The sequence below is a fragment of the Bombina bombina genome, chromosome 2 (assembly GCF_027579735.1).
Source record: "Bombina bombina isolate aBomBom1 chromosome 2, aBomBom1.pri, whole genome shotgun sequence".
NCBI classification, from domain to species: Eukaryota; Metazoa; Chordata; class Amphibia; order Anura; family Bombinatoridae; genus Bombina; species Bombina bombina.
Window position 1 is genome coordinate 1,251,221,628 of NC_069500.1, and position 21,616 is coordinate 1,251,243,243.

Below are 21,616 nucleotides of genomic sequence, written 5' to 3' on the forward strand. Positions count from 1 at the left end.
TTATTTTAAAAAGTTTTTTGTGCATTGTTGACAAGTTTAAGCCTGTTTAACATGTCTGTACCTTCAGATAAGCTATGTTCTATATGTATGAAAGCCAATGTGTCTCCCCATTTAAATTTATGTGATAATTGTGCCATAGCGTCCAAACAAAGTAAGGACAGTACTGCCACAAATAATGATATTGCCCAAGATGATTCCTCAAATGAGGGGAGTAAACATGATACTACATCATCTCCTACTGTGTCTACACCAGTTTTGCCCATGCAGGAGGCCCCTAGTACATCTAGTGCGCCAATACTTATTACCATGCAACAATTAACGGCTGTAATGGATAACTCCATAGCAAATCTTTTATCCAAAATGCCTACTTATCAGAGAAAGCGCGATTGCTCTGTTTTAAACACTGAAGAGCAAGAGGACGCTGATGATAATTGTTCTGTCATACCCTCACACCAATCTGAAGGGGCCATGAGGGAGGTTTTGTCTGAGGGAGAAATTTCAGATTCAGGAAAAATTTCTCATCAAGCTGAACCTGATGTTGTGACATTTAAATTTAAATTAGAACATCTCCGCGCACTGCTTAAGGAGGTATTATCTACTCTGGATGATTGTGACAATTTGGTCATTCCAGAAAAATTATGCAAGATGGACAGGTTCCTAGAGGTTCCGGTGCCCCCCGACGCTTTTCCTATACCCAAGCGGGTGGCGGACATAGTAAATAAAGAGTGGGAAAAGCCCGGCATACCTTTTGTTCCTCCCCCTATATTTAAGAAATTATTTCCTATGGTTGACCCCAGAAAGGACTTATGGCAGACAGTCCCCAAGGTCGAGGGGGCAGTTTCTACTTTAAACAAACGCACTACTATTCCTATCGAAGATAGTTGTGCTTTCAAAGATCCTATTTATAAAAAATTGGAAGGTTTGCTTAAAAAGATTTTTGTACAGCAAGGCTACCTTCTACAACCAATTTCATGCATTGTTCCTGTCACTACGGCAGCGTGGTTCTGGTTCGAGGAACTAGAAAAGTCGCTCAGTAGAGAAACTCCATATGAGGAGGTTATGGACAGAGTTCACGCACTTAAATTGGCTAACTCTTTTATTTTAGATGCCGCTTTGCAATTAGCAAAATTAGCGGCGAAAAATTCAGGGTTTGCTATTGTGGCGCGCAGAGCGCTTTGGCTAAAGTCTTGGTCAGCGGATGTGTCATCCAAGACAAAATTACTTAACATTCCTTTCAAAGGTAAAACTTTATTTGGACCTGATTTGAAAGAGATTATTTCAGACATCACTGGGGAAAGGGCCACGCCCTTCCACAGGATAGGTCTTTTAAGGCTAAAAATAAGCCTAATTTTCGTCCCTTTCGCAGAAATGGACCAGCCTCTAATTCTGCATCCTCTAAGCAAGAGGGTAATGCCTCACAACCCAAACCAGCCTGGAAACCAATGCAAGGCTGGAACAAGGGTAAGCAGGCCAAGAAGCCTGCCACTGCTAACAAGACAGCATGAAGGAGTAGCCCCCGATGCGGGACCGGATCTGGTGGGGGGCAGACTCTCTCTCTTTGCTCAGGATCCTTGGGCGCTAGAAATAGTTTCTCAAGGTTATCTCCTGGAATTCAAGGAACTACCCCCAAGGGGAAGGTTCCACAAGTCTCACTTATCCTCAAACTAAATAAAGAGACAGGCATTCTTACATTGTGTAGAAGACCTGTTAAAGATGGGAGTGAAACACCCAGTTCCAATAAAGGAACAAGGAATGGGATTTTATTCCAATCTGTTCGTAGTTCCCAAAAAAGAGGGAACGTTCAGACCAATTTTGGATTTGAAGATCCTAAACAAATTTCTCAGGGTACCTTCGTTCAAAATGGAAACTATTCGAACGATTCTACCCACCATCCAGGAAAGTCAATTTATGACTACCGTGGATCTAAAGGATGCGTACCTACATATCCCTATCCACAAGGAACATCATCAGTTCCTAAGGTTCGCTTTTCTGGACAAACATTACCAGTTTGTGGCTCTTCCATTCGGATTAGCCACTGCTCCAACGATTTTCACAAAGGTGCTAGGGTCCCTTCTAGCGGTTCTAAGACCAAGGGGCATTGCAGTAGTACCTTACTTGGACGACATTCTAATACAAGCGTCGTCCCTGTCAAAGGCAAAGGCTCATACGGACATCGTTCTAGCCTTTCTCACATCTCACGAATGGAAGGTGAACAAAGAAAAGAGTTCTCTGTCCCCGTCTACAAGAGTTCCCTTCTTGGGAACAATAATAGATTCCTTAGAAATGAGGATTTTTCTGACAGAGGTCAGAAAATCAAAACTTCTAAGCTCTTGTCAAGTGCTTCATTCTGTTCCTCGTCCTTCCATAGCGCAGTGCATGGAAGTAATAGGATTGATGGTTGCAACAATGGACATAGTTCCTTTTGCACGAATTCATCTAAGACCATTACAACTGTGCATGCTCAAACAGTGGAATGGGGATTATACAGACTTGTCTCCAATGATTCAAGTAGATCAAAAGACCAGAGATTCACTCTGTTGGTGGCTGACCCTGGACCATCTGTCCCAGGGAATGAGCTTCCGCAGGCCAGAGTGGGTCATTGTCACGACCGACGCCAGTCTAGTGGGCTGGGGTGCGGTCTGGGAATCCCTGAAAGCTCAGGGTCTATGGTCTCGGGAAGAGTCTCTTCTCCCGATAAACATTCTGGAACTGAGAGCGATATTCAATGCTCTCAGAGCTTGGCCTCAACTAGCAAAGGCCAAATTCATAAGGTTCCAATCAGACAACATGACGACTGTTGCTTATATCAATCATCAAGGGGGAACAAAGAGTTCCCTGGCGATGAAAGAAGTGACCAAAATAATTCAATGGGCGGAGGATCACTCCTGCCACTTGTCTGCGATCCACATCCCAGGAGTGGAAAATTGGGAAGCGGATTTTCTGAGTCGTCAGACATTTCATCCGGGGGAGTGGGAACTCCATCCGGAAATCTTTGCCCAAATAACTCAATTATGGGGCATTCCAGACATGGATCTGATGGCGTCTCGTCAGAACTTCAAGGTTCCTTGCTACGGGTCCAGATCCAGGGATCCCAGGGCGACCCTAGTAGACGCACTAGTAGCACCTTGGATTTTCAACCTAGCTTATGTATTCCCACCGTTTCCTCTAATTCCCAGGCTAGTAGCCAGGATCAATCAGGAAAGGGCCTCGGTGAACTTGATAGCTCCTGCGTGGCCATGCAGGACTTGGTATGCAGACCTGGTGAATATGTCATCGGCTCCACCATGGAAGCTACCTTTGAGACAGGACCTTCTTGTTCAAGGTCCATTCGAACACCCAAATCTGGTCTCCCTCCAACTGACGGCTTGGAGATTGAACGCTTGATTCTATCAAAGCGTGGGTTTTCCGATTCGGTGATAGATACTCTGGTTCAGGCCAGAAAACCTGTAACTAGAAAAATTTACCATAAAATATGGAAAAAATATATCTGTTGGTGTGAATCCAAAGGATTCCCATGGAATAAGATAAAAATTCCTAAGATTCTCTCCTTTCTTCAAAAAGGTTTGGAGAAAGGATTATCTGCAAGTTCTCTAAAGGGACAGATCTCTGCTTTATCTGTCTTACTACACAAAAGACTGGCAGCTGTGCCAGATGTTCAAGCATTTGTTCAGGCTCTGGTTAGGATCAAGCCTGTTTACAGACCTTTGACTCCTCCCTGGAGTCTAAATCTAGTTCTTTCAGTTATTCAAGGGGTTCCGTTTGAACCCTTACATTCCATAGATATTAAGTTACTATCTTGGAAAGTTTTGTTTTTGGTTGCAATTTCTTCTGCTAGAAGAGTTTCAGAGTTATCTGCTCTGCAGTGTTCTCCTCCTTATCTGGTGTTCCATGCAGATAAGGTGGTTTTGCGTACTAAGCCTGGTTTTCTTCCTAAAGTTGTTTCTAACAAAAATATTAACCAGGAGATAGTTGTACCTTCTTTGTGTCCGAATCCAGTTTCAAAGAAGGAACGTTTGTTACACAATTTAGACGTTGTCCGTGCTCTAAAGTTCTATTTAGAGGCTACTAAAGATTTCAGACAAACATCTTCCTTGTTTGTTGTTTATTCTGGTAAAAGGAGAGGTCAAAAAGCGACTTCTACCTCTCTTTCCTTTTGGCTTAAAAGCATTATCCGTTTGGCTTATGAGACTGCTGGACGGCAGCCTCCTGAAAGAATCACAGCTCACTCCACTAGGGCTGTGGCTTCCACATGGGCCTTCAAGAACGAGGCTTCTGTTGACCAGATATGTAAGGCAGCGACTTGGTCTTCACTGCACACTTTTGCCAAATTTTACAAATTTGATACTTTTGCTTCTTCGGAGGCTATTTTTGGGAGAAAGGTTTTGCAAGCTGTGGTGCCTTCCGTTTAGGTGACCTGATTTGCTCCCTCCCTTCATCCGTGTCCTAAAGCTTTGGTATTGGTTCCCACAAGTAAGGATGACGCCGTGGACCGGACACACCAATGTTGGAGAAAACAGAATTTATGCTTACCTGATAAATTACTTTCTCCAACGGTGTGTCCGGTCCACGGCCCGCCCTGGTTTTTTAATCAGGTCTGATGAATTATTTTCTCTAACTACAGTCACCACGGTATCATATGGTTTCTCCTATATATATCTCCTCCTGTCCGTCGGTCGAATGACTGGGGTGGGCGGAGCCTAGGAGGGATCATGTGACCAGCTTTGCTGGGACTCTTTGCCATTTCCTGTTGGGGAAGAGAATATCCCACAAGTAAGGATGACGCCGTGGACCGGACACACCGTTGGAGAAAGTAATTTATCAGGTAAGCATAAATTCTGTTTTTTCTAAGGTTTTATGGACTGATGAAATGAGAGTGAGTCTTGATGGGCCAGATGGATGGGCCCGTGGCTGGATTGGTAAAGGGCAGAGAGCTCCAGTCCGACTCAGATGCCAGCAAGGTGGAGGTGGAGTACTGGTTTGGGCTGGTATCATCAAAGATGAGCTTGTGGGGCCTTTTTGGGTTGAGGATGGAGTCAAGCTCAACTCCCAGTCCAACTGCCAGTTTCTGGAAGACACCTTCTTCAAGCAGTGGTACAGGAAGAAGTCTGCATCCTTCAAGAAAAACATGATTTTCATGCAGGACAATGCTCCATCACACGCGTCCAAGTACTCCACAGCGTGGCTGGCAAGAAAGGGTATAAAAGAAGAAAATCTAATGACATGGCCTCCTTGTTCACCTGATCTGAACCCCATTGAGAACCTGTGGTCCATCATCAAATGTGAGATTTACAAGGAGGGAAAACAGTACACCTCTCTGAACAGTGTCTGGGAGGCTGTGGTTGCTGCTGCACGCAATGTTGATGGTGAACAGATCAAAACACTGACAGAATCCATGGATGGCAGGCTTTTGAGTGTCCTTGCAAAGAAAGGTGGCTATACTGGTCACTGATTTGTTTTTGTTTTGTTTTTGAATGTCAGAAATGTATATTTGTGAATGTTGAGATGTTATATTGGTTTCACTGGTAAAAATAAATAATTGAAATGGGTATATATTTGTTTTTTGTTAAGTTGCCTAATAATTATGCACAGTAATAGTCACCTGCACACACAGATATCCCCCTAAAATAGCTAAAACTAAAATCAAACTAAAAACTACTTCCAAAAATATTCAGCTTTGATATTAATGAGTTTTTTGGGTTCATTGAGAACATGGTTGTTGTTCAATAATAAAATTAATCCTCAAAAATACAACTTGCCTAATAATTCTGCACTCCCTGTAATTTATGTGAAAGTATCATAACAAATCAATATAAAAATAGCTTTCTATGAGATATTGTTTTTTGAGGTGTAAATCAATCTATTTCTTGGACATTAACAGTTAAAAAATAAAAGATTAGCTTTAGAGAAATGTGCTTGTTCATGAACAGTCATGAAATGGTATAAATAACTTTGGGAAAAACACGAATAACCGCGACATCGATGACTTTTAGGTAACACCAGTCCAATGCTCTTCACACCGTACTTGACGCGCATGTTTTTGATGGCTTTTTTGATAAATAAGGAGATCGTATTCAGGTCTGCGTCAGCGACGTTTGACAAGCGTATTGACGCCAGCGAATGCAACATAGTTGACGCTTTGATAAATAGGCCCCATTGAGGCAGCATGAGAGGATGTAAGGAATCATCAGTTTAAAGCAATCTTTGCAATTGTAGAGCAGTCTTTGTAATTGTAGAGTTTGAGAAGAGAAACAATTAAGTGCTTCAAAAACAGACTGATGGTGACTAGAGACAACATCCAGCTTGGTGTGAAGAGTATCATGAGGCACGAGAGGATCTGGAACAACAGAAACTGAAACAGGAGATTCAGGCTGAGTTTCCTCTTTACACTTCTGAGTTTCTGTAGGCAGAAAGCATTTCTTTTTCTCAGAGAGCTTAGATAACTGAGATTTCTTCCCAATATGAGACTTCTTAGGGTGGTGCAACTGTGGCCTGGAGTACCTTATATCCGTTTGAGAACAGAAATCCTCTTTATTACTGTATGCAAAATTCTGAGATACAAAATCAGCATAGTTCTATAGGGGACCATTTCTCCAAACAGCAGTCTGTAAACCAGATGTCTCTTCTTCCAGCTCTGAATCTGTCCAATCTACAGAATACCTGGGAATATCAAAAATAGAAAGATCAGTATTTCCAGGAGAGATTTCAAGATGGGAGCTGTCTGCAGCATTTATATTGTAAATATAGCATCCCAGGATGTCATTATAGCCAATAGGTTGAGGTTTTGTCTGATTTTGTGGCGAATTAAAGTTGCGCTCATACCAGTCTAGTGCCAGTTCAGCTGGATCTGTGAAGTCATCCTCCTCATTGACATATTCAGACTCATAGGGCTCCATGTACGAAGCAGCGAAAGCTGCTCCGGAGCCTTTGCGGGGCAGGTTCGCATATGCGAGCCTGCTTCCCGCAATGTAAGAAGCAGCGGTCATTAGACCGCTGCTTCCTACACCCTACGCCACCTCTTAGCTGGCGAGGCAAAATCACCGAGAGCACGCTCGCTCTCGGTGATTGACAGCTCCTTCAGTCGTGTGATTGGTCGCGCGATTGAAGGGGCGGGCATTACACACTCCGATCAGTGTGTAATGATACATACGGGCAAGCGGATCAACAGATCCGCTGCCCGTGTGTAGCGAAGGCGGGCGGACAGCTTCGCGAGTTGAGAAGCTGTCCGCTCACCATTTAGTACATGGCGCCCATAGTCAGTATCACCAGGATGAGAATTACAGACAGGAGGAGTAGATGGTATTCTGGAATGGTAGTCCTGTCTCTTTAAATCCTTAAAGATCTGAATTTTTTCTGCTGAATCTATGAATACATTCTCTTCAGTTACATAGTCAGACTCAGAATCATATATTCTGGCTTCAATGGAAACATAAATTGATACTGTGACTTATAGTTAATAGGAGTAGCTGTAGGATTCATGAGTGAAAAATATAGCAATGTAAGATATTCAGGCTTCAGAGTAAACTGGTAGAAGGTTGTGACTAAAAGATGCAAAGAGGTGATGCAAGTTCACAGTATATAATATTATTTAGAGCTGTATGCCAGAGTAATAATTTTTTTAACTAAATATATCCAAAACTGGACTAAATGCCTAAATAGAACATCTAGACCCTGTATATTGATTTGGGATATCTGAATGACAGGTCAAAGGTATAACTATATATATATATATTTTGTCTCTAAATATATTTACAAGCTCAAGATGACACACTGATCCTAAGGAGATGGATAGACTCCGACTGTATTAAAAGGCAGTCATAAAATTAGGAATGGTGTTATGATATACAAGTCAAACGATTATACCTCAGGCGAACATAATAGTGAACCCAAGAAAAATATATACACAATTTGAAATTGTATGAATGTCCTTGTTAGCAATAAACAACAAAAGGAATTACTATAGTAACTTTTCTCCTTAATCCATGATAGTCATATAAATACAATCAATATTAATAGCTAAAATAAATTACTATCTTTTTAATAGTGGAATTTTTGTTATAGCTTACCAAACATCTCTGAAAATGAAATTAAAATGACTTTAACATGGTGTTTGTGTATGACGGTACTAAATCAGGAAATGTAGATAACTTCAATTAAGTAGAGACATCGAAATATATATGCAAATATCCACAATCAGATTTATCACTAAGATAATACTCTGAGGGATACATGGGGTAATATGAGATAACTGAATAGTTTCGCTGAACGAAATAACATATAAATTGTCTTATTTCTGAAATGATCTCCCCTTTGTGCCGTTATCTGGTGGTTTGTTTACTGAGAAGTAGCGCTGAGCTCAGTGACAGGGGGGCGCATCACGCCCACGTCATCATCTCCATTCATACCACTGGAGGAACAGCACACACCCTCTGCAATACCCAATCGCTGGAGGCCTTATGCGATTGGTGAAAACAACTGATAATCATGGTAATGACACAGGATTGGCCAATGGGCCTTTTTAAGGAAGCATTGGAGGACGATCGGGTTAGCCTTTGATAAAGCTTATGCGAAACGCGCGTTAGGCGTTCGCACTGTTGCTCTCCCTATTTGTACCTTAATAGAAACTATAGACATAGCTGATAACCCTAAAACCTTAACATTTAAGTGGTAACTTGTTGGCTCTATTTTTGGGCGGTAATAATATGATTTAAATGGGGGATGGGGCGGTAATTTGTTGTGGTGCGGTGACTTACAGTAATGGGTAGAATTGTGAAGCAGGCGATTCATGTATAGCTCTGATTATACTCTAAGCTACCCAGTGATCTGTAATTGTCTCGCTTAGACCACACTTCTCCCAGTATACCTGAATATATCTTACCATGAAGGTTTAGTTACCAGCAAACTATATAGATTTGATATGGACTATTAATAATTTTGTAATAGGAGTTTTACTCCTTTTTGGAGTGTACACAAAGTTCTATTTTTTCTTTTCATTTTTTCATATATATAAAATATTATCTTTCTTTTTTGTAATTACATGTGATGAATTTTAGCTTTAACGGTGGCATGGTCCACAACACAAATATTATTTTAAACTAATTGTAAATAAATGTTATGTTTTAATTAATTTCAATAAACACATTAAACACACTCCACCATAAAAGGATTGAGTAATAATCCTCTCAAGTGTGCCCCATAATGCTTCTGTCCTCTCCTTCTTATTAGAGTAATAAGCAGAGCAGCACAGGTGATATACGAATTGCAAGTTTAAGGCATTAAATACTGTTTGTGCATATATTGAAGAATCACAGGAAAGCTGTTTAACTGAACACATAGATGCAGAGTTCTGAATATATTAATATATTTGCAGTAGGATATTTCAACTATGACAACTTGTAGCAGTGAATAGTTATAAAGTTCTGAGTATGATGCTGTTGTAGAAATTAGAGAGTGATTATAACCAAATGCATACTTGTAATTTAGAATAAGTTCAGAGTTTGTTAAGTAGCAGAGTCCAGGAAACAAAATGGGAATTATATGGATACTTGCAATTAGACGATTTTAAGCTTAGCTTAAAGTGCTTTTTTGCATTTTTTAAAATACATTTTATTTTAATAACATTTATTTTTTTATATATTTTATTTTAATAAAGTGTTTTTTGTGTTTTTTTTTACCCCTAAATTGTATTTTCTGCCCTTTGTCAATAAAAGGATTAAGCATAATGTGTCAAAATACCTCTAGATGCATACCCTGGGGTGTCTAAATTCTACAAATATATACTATGTGTATCAGTTTTGAATTGGGTGACTGCTATTTAATTTACAGTCCAAGCATAGCATATTTTAGCATTAAACTGATAATTCCATTTTTGTAGTATTTGGCCTATATTTGTAATAAATTACTTGAAAACATAGACATTGGGTATTCTTAAAATCAGGACAATATAATGAATCTCTTTGGTGGTATTGTTCTTTAGCTACACTGGTTTTATAGAAATAGTTTAATTTTTTCCACATTTTTCAGTAATAAATTCCTATTGTTTTTTATTTTATTTATCCATATAAGGTATCACTAGAGAGTCCTGATTGTCTATTAAAAAAGGGTGTATATGTATGGGTGCACTTAAAGTGAATGTAATTTTTTTGGTATTAAAGGATTACTTTCTGTTATAATTTTTAAGCTAAACAACTAACATATTAAAGTTAATAAAACCTACTGACCTATATTTTCTCCAAAACGAAGTTTCATAACATTCTAAAAGTTATATATTTTATTCGCCAATGATTTCACGTTATCCTGCCCACTATTTTCAGCACTGCATGTTCAAAATACTTAAACCAATAACTTTGTGTTTAAAGCGCCATTTTGAAACCTAGGTATTGTAAACGGATTGGTACAGAGCAAAGGATACCCATGGAGTGGGTTTGGAAAGCAATTAAATTTGCAGACAAGATTTCTGATATACGGTAGAGATATGTTAATGAAATGCTATTGATAAAAAGCGTATTTGGGGTAGTTAGTTAGTAACAGGCATAGAAAATAATTACTTACAGTGGCCCTTTAAGTTAAACCTACTTGCTCACAATATTAGATATATGCAAACCGCAATAATATTTGCTCAATATAAATAATAATTATTGTTTTATTTTAATTTCAACTTAGCTCCGTTATAAGCCTTTAACTCCTCCAAACCGTCTTCTTCCTGTATTTCACCTGATTTCCCCTGCATCATTTCAATATTTGACGCCCACTCAATGACGTCTGTTTCATGCTCGTTCACGATCAGTGCTGACATCTGCGCATGCGTTTAAAATCTTATAATAAAACATTGAATTAACACCGGTATTTGTATCTAACAATTGAGATTCCATAACATAACATAGTTAGGATCGATATGTGATAACAAACTGTTTGTTTTCAAAATAGATATGTATATTTGTTTTCTGTTTAGTATTGTCTTAGAGCTTTTACTGTTAGTTTAAAGTCATTTTGTTCTGTGACATTAAAAGTGGAATCGGAGCAGCGATACTTACGTGCAATTCTCTCCGGTCCTAGAATAAATGCTAGCATATCAGTATTGCACATGCGCAAATCGCGGACGAACATTGAGTACGCTACGTCATCGTGTAGTTCAAGCATGCGCAGTTAAAGCGCGTGACGTAGCGAACAACCGGCCTGACGCCCCGGGGGTGAAAAAAATATTAAGAAAGCGAAGTGTCAATCATTACAGAAATGTCGGACCAAAATGGCAGGCGGAGGAATCGGCGATAAGAATAACAAGTAAAAATCGATATATTTACTTTTAGAAAGAGATTATAAAAATATGATGAATTAAACTAACGTTTATTTTGGATATTACACACTTTGAGGAAGAGGTATTCAGTTGACTTTACATTCACTTTAACAAGAGAGTGGACAGTTAAGGTGAAACTAATAGTGAGCACAAATACCAAAAGTGCTGGTGTTATTTAAGCATGGAAACTTGGAAAAACCTTGGTCCTTAAGGAGTTAAAGGGAATGGGGATATAAAGCTCTTCACTCAGATGAGATGATATAAAATGATCCTCCATTACTGCTAGATCCGTCACAAGATTCTAAAAGGGCAGATTTTACTATACTTGTTCAAGGCGCGTTTCCTGCATTTCTTGATGTGAAGGAGAAACAAACCCAGCACAATATAGCATTGCATGACATGAGGGTTTTTCAAACCCAGTGCAATATAGCATTATATGACATGAGGGTTTTCTGCATTTACACTTTGTGCTTTGTATTTTATATTACTTTAAAATTCAGATTAAGTTTTATTACATTTAACATTTGTACTTATGTATTTAAATGCATACAGATTCTGTAAAGAGTAGTGTATTTAGGACTGTGGTTTTACAAATTCTAATCATGCTTTGACAGTTTTTGGGTAACTTCAAATTATGGTCATACTTTTGGGTAGATTTATCATAGTGCGAGTGGACATGATACGATGTAGAGTATCATGTCTGCTGCACATCGATAAATGCCGACAGCATACACTGTCGGCATTTATTATTGCATCAGCAGTTCTTGTGAATGCTGCTAGAATGGGGTGTCAATCAACCCGATCGTATTCGATCAGGATGATTTCTGTCCGCAGCCTTAGAGCAGGCGGACAAGCCATAACTTCTGTTTCCGGCGAGCCTGAAGGCTCGCGCGGAAACAGGGGCATCAAGCTCCATATGGAGCATAATAAATAGGCCCCATTGTATATTTATACGTGTATATTTCACAAATTACATTGCACTTTTCTTCAGTTTATAAAAAAAAAAAAAGTGCAGCGCTTAAAGGGACACAAATCAAAATTAAACTTTCATTATTCAGATAGAGCACAATTTTAAACAACTTTCCAATGCACTTCCTTTATCTAAATGTGCACAATCTTTTTATACGCACACTTTCGTAGGCTAACTAACTTTAAAATATGTCAGAAAGAAATCTACTACTCATTTGAAATTCAAACTAAGTGCTTTTGTATTGTCTATTTATTATGCATTTACTGAATATGTAATTCTACTGTGTTTAGTGGTCCTTTAATTGTAATAAAACTTACTTAAATGACCCAATCTTACATGTAAATTAATATAAAATATAAAGCTCAAAATGTTAATGTAACAAAACTCTTATGTTATGCAGTGCTATACTGTACTGGGCTTGTCTCTCTTTCACAAACAGAAATGCAGGGAAAGACCTTAAACAAGTCTATCAAAATGTGCTTCTCTAGAATCTTGTGAGAGATCTATCAGTGTTGGAGGAACATTTTAGATCATCTCATCTGAGCTAAGGGCTTTATGAGAGACATCTCTCATCTGTATGGAACTTCCAGGTTCTGCCATTTTTCTTATAGCATTCAGTGAATTCTGCCCCTGTGAAGTCTACACTATAATTTCTCTCCAAGCAGGAGAATCTCTGATCATAAGGCCCCAGTAACACAGGAACTTTCAAAATATAGTAAGAATTTTTAAAATTACTGCTGTGTCTAAATCTTTATGTATTAAAATAGAAAATATAAAGTGCAAAGCTTAATGTAATAATACTGAAAGGACCCAATCTGAAGTCTAAATGAATAAAATATAAAGCACAAAGTATACGTGTAGCAAAACTCTCACATAATGCAGTACCATTATGCACTGGGCTTATCTCTGCTTCACATATATTGCTGGAGGGATCCGCCCTTTTAGCATTCAGGGCCCAATCCTAAAAAGCTCTCTAGGCTGGTGAGATTCTATAAGAATTATCACCAGTCCTATTTTCCTGGTTGAATTATATAAAGCCACTTTTTACCCTGAAAACAGGGTGTCTCACTAAAAGGCATATACTGCATTTTTGTATGGGAAGGAGATGCATACATTACAAAAGTGCACATTGAAAATTGTAATTTAAAAATCATACAAAATTAATAATTTAACCATTCACACAAACATACGTAGGAAAAAAAATGATCAAAAATCATATTTTATCAAAAACTTAAAATTTGTATGTAAATTACACAGAAATAAATTGTATTAAATATGCAGAGCTTAATTCGTAATTTAAGTACAATGAATGTGCAAAAAACAAACAAACAAACAAAAAAACAGGGTAATAATTGTTTTTTTCGAAAATGGGCTGAACATGGGCGTATATGAATTTTTTTCTCAAATCCCTGCATAATTCTCTAAACATTTATGCACTACAGATATCACTGTTTTTTCTTGCAAATTAAAAGGTGGCATACTTTTATCAAAATACTCAAAAAACTAAATACTCTGAAAGGAAACCCTATGCATATGAAAATAACAGTGAATTTAAAGGAATAGTCAACACCAGAATTTTTGTTATTTAAAAAGATAGATCATCCCTTTATTACCCATTCCCCAGTTTTGCATAACAAACACAGTTATAATAATACATATTTTACCTCTATAATTACCTTGTACCTCACGTGTGTGAGCTTAATGTTATCTATGTTAAACACATAAAACTAATGGCCTCTAGTTGTGAAAAAACTGTCAAAATGCTTTCAGATTAGAGGTTGCCTTCAAGGTCTAAGAAATTAGCATATGAACCTCCAAGGTTTAGCTTTCAACTAAGAATACGAAGAGAACAAAGCAAAATTGATGATAAAAGTAAATTGGAAAGTTGTTTAATATAACATGCCCTATTTGAATCATGAAAGGTTTTTTTGACTTGACTGTCCCTTTAAGGTACAGAGCACTGAAAACAGTGTCATTTGATTTGTATTAGGTGTAATATTCAAGTTTAAACATACGCTGGGATCTCCCTCTGTACTTTGTCCTCCATTGGGAACTTTTACACAGAAGAGAGCTCTCATTATTTCTATGGAAGACAGCTAATCACTGGCAGGGACTGCCCTTTTTTTATAGAGTTCCATTAGGGCTGCCCCTGCACGCGTTGGAGTGGAAAAACATGTTTAGACTGGGAATTTTTTTAGGATTGTCCCCTCAGTGAGTGCAGACCCTTTGAAGTCTGCACTACAATTTCTCTCCAAGCAAGATAACCTTTTATCATCAAGCCCTTAGTGATTTTTAACCACCTCAGACTCTTGACTCACAAGCATTTTTAAAAACAATTAGATGACATGACAGTATTATGCACAGTGATGTTTTATAATAGCAGGATATTTCCTGTGTTCTTTGTTAATGTCTTCTTTTCCCCCACCACTTTTCAATTTTGCCACAGCCATTAAAATGTTGTATTGCTCATGCCTCACATTGCCACTTATATATATATATATATATATATATATATATATATATATATATATATATATAGAGAGAGAGAGAGAGAGAGAGAGAGAGAGAGAGAGAGAGAGAGAGAGAGAGAGAGAGAGTGAGGCAGGAGCACTCTCACAAACAGTTCATTTAAATGCCGGGGTGCTAGAGTAGGGTTTCAGATATAGCAGGCAGTAAACAGCACTCTCTGGTCTTGAAAAACAGTACATTTTTTCAGTGACGCTTCGGGGAATACACCCCTTTATCAGACCAATGTTACATACAGTGAAGCAAACATTTATACACCCACATAAGACCCTCCACCACTGTAAAAACCACCAAAACTGTTGCCTAGGCAACCAGAATCAGGTAAACACACCAAATCAAACATATAGTACATAATGTGCAGAAAATGTGTAAAATAGCACCTATGCATGGCTGACAGGGGCATTTCCCAAAATGTAGCACAGGGATACAATACTGAAACATTGTAGACATCATAGATACATTAGTGTCAGCTTACATTACTATTATTATTCAAAGAAGAAAGCAGGCAGGTGACAGCAGATATTAATTCTTTTATTAAGGAGGTAAAAAAAGGGCAACGTTTCAGGATTAGTCTCCCTTATTCATGCCATACCTGATACAAACTAACAAGTGACTTATATACATGTATACCACTAGGTGGCGCTCAAGTGTATTTAACACTTTCTTATCCAACATTTAAACTTACTCTTAACATAAACTTATACTTATACATTACTTATTCCATATAATTTACATCTTAACAGTAATAATCATAGAAATACTGTGAGGTCCCAGTCTCTATTCAAACCTTTAGGCTCCAGACTCCCCAATTCATATATCCAATATGCTTCTTTTTGTTTTAGCAGAATTTCTCTATCCCCTCCTCTACGTGGGATGTCAACTTTGTCAATTATTTGAAATTTTAACTGACTTATAGAATGATTTGCTTTTATAAAGTTGACATCCCACGTAGAGGAGGGGATAGAGAAATTCTGTTAAAACAAAAAGAAGCATATTGGATATATGAATTGGGGAGTCTGGAGCCTAAAGGTTTGAATAGAGACTGGGACCTCACAGTATTTCTATGATTATTACTGTTAAGATGTAAATTATATTTTTTTGCTGTGAAAGTTTGATAAGAAAATAGTAATTTAACTAATTATGGAAATACTATCATGTATATGGAATAAGTAATGTATAAGTATAAGTTTATGTTAAGAGTAAGTTTAAATGTTGGATAAGAAAGTGTTAAATACACTTGAGCGCCACCTAGTGGTATACATGTATATAAGTCACTTGTTAGTTTGTATCAGGTATGGCATGAATAAGGGAGACTAATCCCGAAACGTTGCCCTTTTTTTACCTCCTTAATAAAAGAATTAATATCTGCTGTCACCTGCCTGCTTTCTTCTTTGAATTTTGAACTGGGGACTTAGGCAGTGGTCCCTGGGTGACGTGCAGCACCTAAGCCGGTTGTGCTGAAAAGCTTTACCTAATTACTATTATTATTATCAGGTATTTGTAGAGCGCCAACAGATTCCGCAGCGCTGTAAACATAGTCAATATACAGGATAGCTTTTGCAGGGATCAAGTGGGTAGAGGGCCCTGCCGAAAGTTTCACTGTTGTAGTCGGCTCTTATGAAGGCGATCTGCAAACAGCTGGGCTCATAGGCTTACATTCTAAGGGGTTCAAGGGGAAAGCAATGGAGTTAGGAAAGGTTAGTGTTGGTTGTAAGCATCCATGAATAGTAGAGTTTTTAGGGAGCACTTGAAGCTGTTAAAACTAGGGGAGAGTCTTGTGGAGTGAAGCAGGGAGTTCCACAAGATGGGGCCTAGTCTGGGGAAGTCCTGTAGACGGGAATGTGAGGAAGTAACAAGAGAGGAGGAGAGGAGGAGATCCTCAGCTGATCGAAAGGGTCGGGAGGGAGAGTATCTGGAGACAAGTTCTGAAATGTAGGGGGGATCAGTGTAGTTGAGAGCTTTGTATGTCAGAGTGAGGATTTTGTGTTTAATCCTAGAAACAAGAGGAAGCCAGTGAAGGTATTGGCAGAGAGGCGCAGCAGATGAAGATCAACGAGTAAGGAAGATGAGCCTAGCAGAGGCATTCATAATCGATTGTAAAGGAGCTATGCGGCAGCTAGGTAGACCAGAGAGGACAGAGTTTCAGTAGTCGAGGTGGGAAAGGAAGAGAGAGTGGATTAAAACCTTAGTTGTATCTTGTGTAAGGAAATGTCTAATTTTAGTGATGTTTTTAAGGCGGAAGCAGCAGGCTTTAGCCAAGGACTGAATGTGAGGAGTGAAGGAAAGATCTGAGTCAAGTGTGAGTCTTTTTATATTTAAATTTTTTGAGTCAACAGCTCCTACTGAGCATGTGCAAGAATAAGTGTGTATGCATTTGTGATTGGCTGATTGCTGTCACATGGTACGTGTATGCATTTGTCAATGGCTGATGGCTGTCACATTGTACAGGGGGAGTGGAAAAATACATAACTTTTAAAATTGTCAGAAAAAAATTCTACTACTCATTTGAAGTTCAGACTAAGTGCTATTGCATTGTCTTGTTATCTTGCATTTGTTGATTATGCAAATCTACTGTGTTGACTGGTCCTTTAAGGTAGTGAGAGGACATTGAAGATGAGATATGAGAAAGACAGTTAGTGACACAGGTTAGTAAGGAAGGAGGTAGGTCTGATGCATAGAGGTAGATTTGGGTGTCATCGGCATACAAATGATATTGAAACCCATGGGACTTTATTAAGGAACCTAATTATGACGTGTAGATTGAAAAGAGAAGGGGACCGAGGACAGAGCCTTGAGGTACCCCAACAGAAAGTGGTAACAGGGCAGAGGATGCTTCGGAGAAGGCTACACTAAATGTACAGTTAGTTAGATAGGAAGAGAACCACGAAAGAGCTGTGTTGCAGATGCCGAAGGATTGGAGGGTTTGGAGCAGAAGAGAGTGGTCAACAGTGTCAAAGGCTGCAGACAGATCAAGGAGGATAAGCAGAGAGAAGTGGCCTTTGTATTTTGTTGTAAGTAGGTCGTTGTTAACCTTGACAATTGCTGTCTCTGTAGAGTGATGGGGACAAAATCCAGATTGCAGTGGGTCAAGAAGAAAGTTTAGTGTAAGGAAATGGGATAGACGTGTGTATACTAGCTTTTCTAGGAGCTTTGAGGCAAGAGGGAGTAGGGAAATAGGGCGGTAGTTGGATGGGGAGGTTGGATTGATGGAAGGTTTTTTGAGGATAGGTGTGACCAGTGCATGTTTTAGAGATGAGGGAAATATACAAGTGCTGAGGGAGAGGTTGAAAATGTGTGTGAGTATGGGGGTGAGGGTAGAAGAGAGGGAGGGGAGTAGCTGTGAGTGGATGGGTTCGAGGGGGACAGGTAGTGAGGTGGGAGGACAGTGTAAGGGCAGAAACTTCATCCTCGTTAACAGGGGCAAAAGAGCTGCATTTTTTGATATTTGGGTTTTTGATGATTGTGAGCTTTTGAGGGGGTGGGAGATTGGTAGTATGTTGAGAGCTGATTTCACTTCTAATGGAGTCAATTTTGTTTTTGAAGTGGCTGGCAAAATCTTGAGCTGAGAGAGAGGTTGTATTAGGAGGTGGGGGTGGGCGTAGAAGAGTATTAAACGTGGAGAACAGACGTTTTGGGTTAGAGGAAAGAGTAGAGATGAGATTAGAGAAGTATTGTTGTTTATAGAGATTAAGGTCAGAGTAGTAGGAGTTCAGGATGAACTTGTAGTGAAGAAAGTCAGCTGAACTCCGAGATTTCCTCCAGTGTCACTCAGCAGTACGGGAACATCTGCGTAGGTACGGTGTCAGAGGAATATGCCAGGGCTGAGGATGAGAGTGTGGTTTCAGAGCTACGGTTGGAGGGGCCAGATTGTCAATGACCGATGTAAGGGTGGAGTTATAGTGGCAGATAGATTGGTCAGGGCAGGAAAAGGAGGTGATGTATGAGAGGAGAGGTTTGAGAGAGCTAGCGAGCTGTTGCAGATCTAGTGACTTAGTGCTTCTGTGAAGTTTGGTGTGAGGGGTAGAGGGAGGGGGGAGTTGTAGTTAGGGAAGTGATGTTGCAAGTTAGGAGATGGTGGTCAGAGAGAGGAAAAGGGGAGTTTGTTAAATTTGAGATAGTGCATCAATAGGTGAAAATCAGGTCAAGGGAATGACCATCTTTGTGAGTGGGAGAGTCAGTCTATTGTGACAGGCCGGAAGAGGAAGTGAGTTGAAGAAGTTGTTTTGCAGAGGAGGCAGTGGGATTGTCAAGAGGGATGTTAAAGTCACCAAGAATGAGGGCAGGGGTGTCTGAGGAAAGGAAATAAGGAAGCCCGGGAGCAAAGTGATCTAAGAATTGAGTTGGGGAGCCAGGGGGGCGGTATATGACTGCAACACATATAGAGAGGGGAGAGAATAACCGAATCATGTGTGCTTCAAATAAAGAAAATGTGAGTGAAGAGAAGGGCTGTATTTGTTGAAAGGTGCAACAACAGGAAAGTAAAATACCAACACCACCTCCTTGTCTATTGCCAGACCTAGGAGTGTGGCTGAAATGGAGACCCCCATGTGACAGTGCAGCAGTGGATGCTGTGTCTGAAGCAGAGAGCCATGTTTCTGTAAGAGCCAGAAGGTTAAGAGCATGGGAAATAAAGAGATCATGGATAGAAGTGAGGTTGTTGCAAACAGAGTGAGAGTTCCAGAGTGCACAAGTGAAGGGGGAGGTGGTTTTAGATGTAAGAGGAATGTGGTTAAGGTTACCATAGTTATGTTTATGAAGTCTATTGAAAGGCACACAGGGATGTGAAAGGCTAGGAGGTTGTGAGGGACCAGGATTAGGGGAGATGTAGCCAGCAGCTAGTATGAGCAAGAGGGAGAGTGACATGAGATGAGAAGCAGATTTGCAGTAGTGAGACTGTTTTTGGGCTGAAGTGCAGGGGGGGGGGAGATTGTTTAGGAATAGGTAAAGTTCATGAGTACAAAAGTAAGGTGAGTTTAAGGGAGATGGGCTAATGAACAGTGCAGGTGGAGAGGGAGAAGGAGTAATTGAGTAATGCAGTTTGTTATAGAGACAAGAGGTAGCAAAAAGGAGTATGAAGATATTGAGCATTATTATGAAAGTGGGAACCAAGTAAACACATAAGACACAGTGTTACAGCAGCACTTGCAAAAGGATACAATGAGATACATAAAACACAGTATTACAAGAGTACTTGCCTTGTGTCTTGCCCCTTGCCCAATCCTTGTTCAATTCTTGTATAATTCTAAAATTGTTGCCTCACTTATAAAATGTTCACTTTGAAAATATGAACATATGCTATTGTTAAAATGTACACTGCCCAGGCAATGCACCCACCCCTGTGCAATGCACCTCCCAAACTAGTGTGGGATATATACAGGCAGGGCATGTATAGTGTTAGATATGTATACATGTATAGTGTTAGATATGTATACGGGTACAGCTTAATTACATGTTTTTTTCTTGCAACATAGGGGCTTGCCCCTCCGGTCCTATCCAGTGGTTCTTTTTTTCCCCCAGTATGGGCGGCGCTTTCTTGGCTATACGCCAAAATCCACGAAAGAGATTAAATCAAACACCAATGGAAAGTGCTGTAAAAAAAATGTGGCTTGTAATTGCAAGACAGACCATGTGGTCTATTTGCTCGAATGTTCGTGTAGCCTGCAATACGTAGGATGCACGACTCGACATTTCAGAAAGAGACCGGCCGAACATCTAACGAATATTAAGGCTGGTCTAAAAACACATAGTGCACCTGCTCATTTCAGAGCTTTTCATGGTATGGACCCCGTAGGCCTCAAGACCTCAATTTTGGAGCACATACCTGTGAGTGAAAGGAGGTAATTGGGAACTTTTCTTGAGAAAAAGGAAATCATACTGGATTCACACTCTTCATTCTCAAGTCCCTTATGGTCTACATAAAGACATTGACCTCACAGCCTTTATAGTAGAAGGATAAAACACAATTTTGAATAGATCCAATTTATGGCTGCCATGATATATCTTTTGTAACCATTTTGACCAACATTTTTTGAGCACTCAGGAATAAATGCCATCTGTGTTTCTTACATAATAGATCAAATAAATGAAAAATAAACTATTTAGGCTTCCAATGTACCCCTTTTAGCATAAAGTATAACAATATGTAGATCCGGAATATTAAATAGCAAGTGTTGTTCTTTAGTTAATTCTTACTATATAAACTTAAAGTGAATGTAAATTTTGATGATAAAGTGCCCGGTTTTTAAAAATTCGATTAAAAACAGGGGTACTTTAATTCATCAAAATTTACATTTCCCTCGTTTTGTGAAAATACCTTTTAATCTTGACAGCCGCTGCATCGCTTCCTCCGCCCATTGCAAAGCCTCATCCTGGGTCTAAAATGAGGAATACGGCTTCCTTCAATCATGGCGTTGAATCAGACACTGATTCCCCGGGGGGGAAGCCGTGATTGGAGGATGACCGATCCGTCATTTCTGACGTAGGAAGAGGCTTGCGACGACCGGGGAAGCTGGAGCGGCTGTCAAGATTAAAAGGTAAGTATTTTCACAACACAAGAGAAATGTAAATTTTGATGATTTAAAGTGCCCCTGTTTTTAATAGAAATTTTAAAAACCGGGCACTTTATCATCAAAATTTACATTCACTTCAACTTTATTTTTTGTGGATTGCCTTAGTATTTATATCTTTTACAATGTTTATAACAATTGATTTTAATGAAAAATGTATCAACTTTTACTACAAGAAAATTCTTTAGACAAAGAGATGTACTTAACTATACATAATGCATCCTGAATATGAACTATATTGTTCATGCAGGAAGATTTTTATGT